The sequence below is a fragment of the Myotis brandtii genome, unplaced genomic scaffold (genome assembly GCF_000412655.1).
Source record: "Myotis brandtii unplaced genomic scaffold, ASM41265v1 scaffold452, whole genome shotgun sequence".
In the NCBI taxonomy this organism is placed as follows: domain Eukaryota; kingdom Metazoa; phylum Chordata; class Mammalia; order Chiroptera; family Vespertilionidae; genus Myotis; species Myotis brandtii.
The window spans coordinates 766,593-774,001 of NW_005367284.1; the positions used below are offsets into that span (position 1 = coordinate 766,593).

General features: G+C 48.6%; 1 long non-coding RNA gene across 2 annotated transcripts in view; it reads right to left on the bottom strand.

Annotated features, from left to right (window-relative positions):
- LOC106727594 overlaps window positions 1-7,409 on the bottom strand; it is a 54,634-nt gene that overhangs the window by 35,796 nt on the left and 11,429 nt on the right. The window contains exon 1 of one of the 2 annotated variants that reach the window (XR_001363823.1): window positions 2,861-3,069. The exons of the other annotated variant lie outside the window; for it this stretch is intronic. This is a non-coding gene — a long non-coding RNA (uncharacterized LOC106727594). Of the gene's footprint in view, window positions 1-2,860; window positions 3,070-7,409 lie in introns of those variants that run through there. 2 annotated transcript variants of the gene reach the window in all.

Here is a 7,409-nt window from a genome sequence, read left to right on the forward strand (position 1 = left end):
GCGGCTCGCGAGCCACATGCGGCTCTTTGGCCCCTTGAGTGTGGCCACGAAGTTTCAATCGCACTGTACGTGTGCGTCTGCACGTGGTATTTTGTGGAAGAGCCACACTCAAGGGGCCTCAGTTTGCCGACCACTGGCTTAGGGAGACCATCTAAGACATTTCTCAATTGTTTACCAGGCACCTGTTCTGTTGCAGCCGCTGCCCTGGCCCTGGGAATGCACCCACAAAAATGACAAATTCCTGGCCCTGCCCCTGAGGAAGAGGAGCTTATATTCTCCTGCAGCCCGACAGGGGAGCAGAGAGACACCAGAAGACAACTGCTGAATGTGATGAAAGCTAAGAAGGGGAGGGAAGAAAAGGATCTGAAAGTAAATGATATTGTGACAAGGACACAAGGACAAGTATTTTAAGAAGGATTCTAACATCAGAAGACAACTGCTGAATGTGATGAAAGCTAAGAAGCGGAGGGGAAGAAAAGGATCTGAAAGTAAATGATGATGTGACAAGGCCCAGGACACAAGGACAAGTATTTTAAGAAGGATTCTAACATCTGAACTGAGACCTGAAGGATAAAGAGTCAGCCAAGCACCCAGGGCAGGATGTTTTATAAAGAGGGATCAGCCCTCCGGAGGAAGACAGCCTGGTGGGTGAAGGGTGAGGGCAGGGTTGAGGGAAGGAAGGGGGTGGAGGCCACAGGAGGAGAGACAAAACTGAGGGTGCAGAATGAGGGACACATGGGCCAGGTAGTTACATTAATTATACTGACTGACCTTCAGGGAGGGAAAGGGGGTTACACACTGAGGTAGGATCCGGGCTCTCGCTGACAAGGTGTGAATCTGGGGTCCACCATGGATTTGAAGTGTGACCACCTCCAGGCTCGTGAAGATTACAAGGAATATGTGAAGGCGTCTTAGAACAGGCCCACTGCCTGTTTTCATATGGCCTACGACCTAAGAATGTTGTTTTCTTTGTACATTCTCAAACAGTTACATTTTAAGGGATGATATAAGTCCCCGAATTATACCTTTGGTCCACAAAGCCTAAAATATTCACTGTATGGCCCTTTTCAATACAAGTTTGCCATTGAGCCAGGTCTGCATGCCGTGGGCACTCAGGAGGGGAGAGCCATCAGTACCCTCTGCCACCACATGAACCAGGGGGACCCCCGCTGTAGGACCTGAGGCCCTTCACGTAGCATCTCCCCAAAGAACCACTCGCCTGATTTACAGGTAAAATGCAGGCAAGTACATTTCCCAGAGCAGACAATTTAACTCTAATCCTTAAACTAAATCCAGAATCGCTGTCTTTAAAACCCACGGTCTCTCAGTCTATCACGCAAACGTCAATCACGTCTCCTACTAATCTGTTCTCCAAGCCGGATATTTTGTTCCCTGTGTATCTGACACACAAAAACAGTTCAGATGGAACTAAATGAACTTCTAGCACGGTGCTCCTTGTACAACCAAAAAAAAAAACACACACAAAAAAAAACCAACCACAAGAAACAAACAAAACAAAACAAAAAAACAGGTGGGGGAATAAGAGGAGGAGGTAATTATTTTTAAGGATTATACTTAAACCACTTTGTTGTCCCTCTTTTTTTACTTTTCTTCTTTCCCCAATTTTCTAAAATAAATGTTACTTTTGTAAGATGGGGCAAATACTTATTTTTTTTAAGTAAAGAAAGCACAGATATAACCAGCCATACCCAGACTAACTCATTGTACTTTTTAAAGACAGCACTATTTTGACAGCCCAAAAAGGCATTTAGGAATACAATATTACAAATTCAAGATCATGTCTATGAACTTGGCTGGGGAAAAAAAAATCCTCCGCAAAAATACAACCTACCATCTGTGCAATGTATTCAAAAGTGATTAGCACAGTGTGAAAAAAAAGGAGGCTGGGACAGCTGATTTTTTTTTTTTTTTAAGAATGCTTCCTGTTCAGTATTCTTTTCCGAGGTCTCCAAAGGTGTAAGCCAAGGCGAAATGGAACTTCAGGTCAAGAAGAAAGAAAAGTAAACAGCAGTGGAAGGAAACATTCACTCCTTACTCCAGTGCAGGCGCTGCTGGAGGAACACCACCAGCCCCAGAGACGTCAGCGGGCACCCCAGTGGCCAGCTGCCGGGGAATCCTCCCTCCCCGACTTCAAAGGTGAAGCCTGGGCCCTGCGTGCACTCTCTCAGCCATCAGCGCTGTTCTGCCATTGCTCTGGCAGCAGGACTCTCCCTCGCAAGTCACTGAAAGTGACTCAGCAGAGCTTGCAGGCACGAAGCCCTCTGAAAGCGCCCTCCATGGCTGCGGAGAGCAAAGGGCACTGCGAGCATGCTGCTGTGCGTAGGGTGCTGCCTCCTCACTGACCAGGGGGCCGGGCCGCACAACCCCCCTCACCCCCAAGCCTCCGAACAGAGAAGGTAGTAGACTGAAACCCTCCACCAACAAAGCTACTCTAGGCTTCTGTGACCTGGAATCATGATGGCGCATTCACATTTATGTGAATAAACACACTCTAACGAATCAAGTGAATTTCGAACAATGTCCGTTTTAGGAAATTGTGTCCCAACAATAAATGTTCAGGTATGTTCCCCAAACGAGGAAACTGTACGTGTGTCCAATTCGCTCCTATTAGAGGATATTTACCACACAGGAGCTGTCTCCAGGGGCTCTGGAGGCTCACTGTTGGGGTGACCAAGAGAAAGCCCCAGGCCTGTGTGGAGGCAGGAGCTCCAGGCCCCACACAGAACCCGACCTCTCAGGGCCGGAACTGCTGAGTGAAGGCAGGAGACAATCTCTGGAGGGTTTAAACTTAAATGAGAAAAGAGCTTTGAACTGCTGTCACAGCGCCTTTGCCCCTTACCTCTGACACTTCGCTCCTCTGTGCTGGGGCAGCCAACAACCTCTAGCTGGGCTCCTGACACTGCCCGGCTGGCCCTCCCAGGACAGACCTGCGGAGGCCCACACAGCAGGCTCCTTGAACACTGGCTTTCTACAGGCTGCAGACAGAGAAACTCACACCTGTGACAACAGAAAACAGGATTCTTCCACGGAATCTCAAGGAACACATTTGGGGACCCATGCACAGGAGGACAGGGAATTCTGGTAAGGCTTATTGGGGCGAAAACAAAGGACTGCCCAGGTGCCTGATGTCCATCTGGCTGCAGGACAAGCCCAGGGTCCGGGGGTCCGGGGCCACAGCCCGCACGTGTCCTCACGAGGCCCAGGAGGCCCAGGGCCCAGAGATGCTGTGCCGTGACCTGGGCTTCCTGAGCGAGTAGTGCAGCCCAATGCCGCCAGCTGGTGCTGTACGAGGGCCTGCGTGGCTGCCACAGAGAGAGCACCAACGATCACAGTGAACCCCGGGCCTTGGTTAACCTTTGTTTATATCTCCTTGGGGTTTGGGAAGGAGTAAGCTTTCTGCCAAGCTAACCAAACTCCTTCCTGGCTCTTCGTGGGCTTGTGCTGGGCCCTCCCCCTATCCAATCCCTTTCCTGGATCTCCTAGGGCAGTGGTCAGCAAACTCATTACTCAACAGAGCCAAATATCAACAGTACAATGATTGAAATTTCTTTTAAGAGCCAAATTTTTAAAATTTAAACTATATAGGTAGGTACATTGTTATTAACTTAATTAAGGTACTCCTAAAGCTGGCCTTTACTAAAAACGTCCTCAATCTGATTGAGGTACATTCGCTGAGGTCAACCCCTTCCAACTCTCCCATCCACACTCGTATACTTCTTTTGTCTTGTTTCGTCCTCCTTTCCGAAAACCGACTTATGCGCATGGGCCACGAAGTTTCAATCACACTGTACGTGCGCGCCCGCACGTGGTATTTTGTGGAAGAGTTACACTCAAGGGGCCAAAGAGCCACATGTGGCTCGAGAGCCTCGGTTTGCTGACTACTGTCCTAGGGTTTCATGCCCTTATCCTATCTGATCCTTTCCATAGATCAGACTCCTCCCCTTTATGCCACCATTTTAGCCCCTATTGCACATGCCTCAGCAGAGGAATTTCCCCTATTGTTTTATTCCTCCACCCACCAGGACTCCCCCCACAGCCCCATAGTCCAGGCGAAGCACAGTTTACCCAACCCCCGGGAGACTGAAAAGCCATCGTCCTGCCTGCCCAGCGATTCAGTCCCTCTGGCGGAGGATGTGGCTGTCCCCTGGGGAGTCTGAAGCCGTAACTCCCAGACTTAACCAGGCTTAGGCTTAGCCAGTTCTGTAGCCTTCTCTTTTGTTAATATCTCACTAGCTGACTGCCTACTGTAACAGCCTTGCCAAGAGGCACCGACGGGTTAGATGAGATGAACTATGACAGCCTACACGGTTTCGCCGAGACCGCTGAATAAACTAGCACAGATGTTGGCAAGCTTTCTGTAACGGGCCAGATGATAAATACTTTAGGTTTTGCAGGCCACAGAGTCTCGGTTGCAACTAATCGACTCCACTGTTCTAGCGCAAATGCATCTACAGACACAACGTAAACAAATGAGCCACGAGCGTGGCTGTATTCCCATAAAACTGTGGGCACTGAAATCTGAACTGCATATAATTTTTACAGGCCACAAAATGTTCTGTTTGAATTTTTTGAACCATTAAAAAAAAAAAAGAGCATTCTTACAGGCCATGCAAAACCAGGGAGCTACAGATTGCCGATTCCAAATGAGGGAATGAGACAATGTCACGTGCAGCATCCTACCACAGAGGAGGCACAGCTCCGAGCCCTGCTTCACAGGCTTGGTCATACCGGATTCACGTTGTTCCCTCCCCAAATTCAAGCCTTCAAAGTATTTCTGCAGAGTCCACTTGTCTCCACCTCCCTCGTCTTTTCTCCCATCACCCTTCACTGCTCTCTGGCCAGCACCCAGAGCGAAGGGCTTCCAGAGGAAGAGGGGTTCAAGGCAGCCAGAATAAGCTCCAAACGCCTTACCAGGACTCACAGGTTCCTGCCTCTCTCCCCTACCTCATCTGTGCTCCTCTCCTTATCTCTGACCTTACGTGATAGTTAATTTTATATCAACTTGACTGGGCCACAGGGTGCTCAGACATCTGGCCAAACATTCTCTTCTGTGTCTGTGAGGATGTTTTTGGATGAGATTAACATTTGAGTCAGTAGACTGAGTAAAGCAGATTGTTCTCCGTATAACTCAGGGTTCTCAAGAGAAGCAGAATAAATTTTATATATATATATATGTCATTTAGTTACATATATAAAGTGAGATTTATTATAAGAAATTGGCTAGTGGGAATATGAAGGCTGTGAATTCCCAAGATCTAAGTCCCAGTCCAAGGGCAGGAAAAGACCGATGTACCAGTAAGGCAGAGAGAATTCAACCTTCCTCTACTTTTTTGTTCTATTGGGGCCCTCGGTGGGTTGTGGCCCACACTGGGGAGGGCAATTTACGTTACTCAAGCCACCAGTCCAAACGCTCATCTCTTCTGGAAATGTTATCACAGACACACCCAGGGAGAATGTTTAGCCAGATTTCTGAGCATCCTGTGGTCCAGTCAGGTTGACACATAAAATTAACCATCACTCCCTCCCTAATGAGGGTGGGCCTAATCCAATCAGTTGAAGCCTGGAGAGAACAAGAATACTGACCCTCAGGTGAGTAGGAGGAAGCTTCCGCCTGCGTGGACTTGAAACATTGACTCTTCAGGGTCTCAAGCCTGCCAGCCTTCAACTTAAACTACACGGTCTGCTCTTCCGGGGTCTCCAGCTTGCCAACTCATCCCGCAGACCCTGGGATACGCCCACCTCCATCACCACAGGACCCAACTCTTCATAAAATAAACACACACACACGTACTGGTTGTTTCTCTGGAGAAGCCTAGTATAACAATAAATTGTCACACTTTTTCTCTCACTTTCACTTCAACAAACACAAGAATGCTTTGCATGTTTCCTTTTCCTGGGATATTCTTTTTCACACTCTGTCACAACTTCCTTCTTACACAAGTCTCAGCTTAAATGTCTCCTTGTCTTATAACCTTTGAAAACGGCTTCCTCTCACCCTCTGCCAATGATTCTCCAGCTCAGTCTCTTGTTCCCTTCCAAAAAGTTACCACAACCAGTAAGTGAGTCATTATTCTGATTATTTACTTATTCATACCCTATTCATTAGGGCGACACCGTATCTGTGCTCTTCAGTACCCTTGGACCCTAGGGTAGGGCCGGGCATAAGTTTTTAATCAATAATGTGGAATAAATTAATAACTCAGAGTTTGCATCCCTTTGCTCTCTTCCTGGATCTCTATCTGCTTTATTAGAAAACAATCATGTATGAACAAAAGGATCTTGGTGATGATAAAGGTCACCCCGTAAGATGGTGCTTGTTTCCTATCCCCCTGTGAAGTCCTCGGCCATCTTTATGCTCTGCTTGTTCTCTGAGCCGATCACTGAAACGGAGACTTGCTCTCACAAGGGGCTGTCTTCCTAGTTGACTGGTGCTCACACTGATGATCTGTGTTAACAGTTAAGTCACCAACCCACGTCATCCATGGTAGGGACTGTCTACCATCAGGCTGCATGCACAGCTGGAGGTTCTGGTTACCTCCGGTTCCCAGCACACAGCAGATACTTAAAGGTTTGCTGAATGAAATCAACTTATCTACCATCTTCCTCATTCACCCTGTGGCTTCTCCTGAATCAGCAAGACCCAGAGGTAACAGTGCGGACCCGTGGCAGGGGAGAGAATTAATGGGCCCAAGCTTTAATGAGAGTCTTTGCTTAGAAAAGCAGGATCTGAGAGCTCATTGGCTTGATGTCATCTTTTACTAGCAGTTGTTTTTGCCCTGTCACCTCCAGCTACCTTTGGCAGGTCTCCCCCCCTCTTCCCCACAAGTCAGGGCTTGCTTTCTAGTCCTCACACTGGCCGCCAACCCCAGTCAGGGCTTGCTTTCTAGTCCTCACACTGGCCGCCAGGAGAGCCAGACCTCCCCAGCACAGACCGCAAAGTGGAAGCAGGACGGGCATTCACTGACTTGTCTGTGGTTGGTTAGTGTGGAGCAGACCAGCTTCTCGCTCCTGTGGTCCAACTCCTGCTTCGCAAGCTGCAACAGAGAGAACATCTTTAATTCAGGCAGAACAGTGTGATCGCGGTGCACGCTACAACTTCATTGGAGATAAAATAACCTGTCGGGGCCAGTTAGTGAGTTATCTCCCTGCACCCGAACAAGGCCAGACACAGCCTGAACCTGCCAGCAAGTCCAGAACTGGGCCCTGGGAAATCTTCCTTTGCCAGAACCGCTCCATCACCGGGAAAATCAGACCCTCCCAGATCTCGGCTCCTGCGTGGGCCTGGGAGAGAATCTGCTCACCTAGTTCTTTAACGCAGCACGTGTGCCTGGAGCATGAAATGTGCTCCTCTCCTGCACGGTTTTTTTTTTTCTAAGTAAGGAGAACCG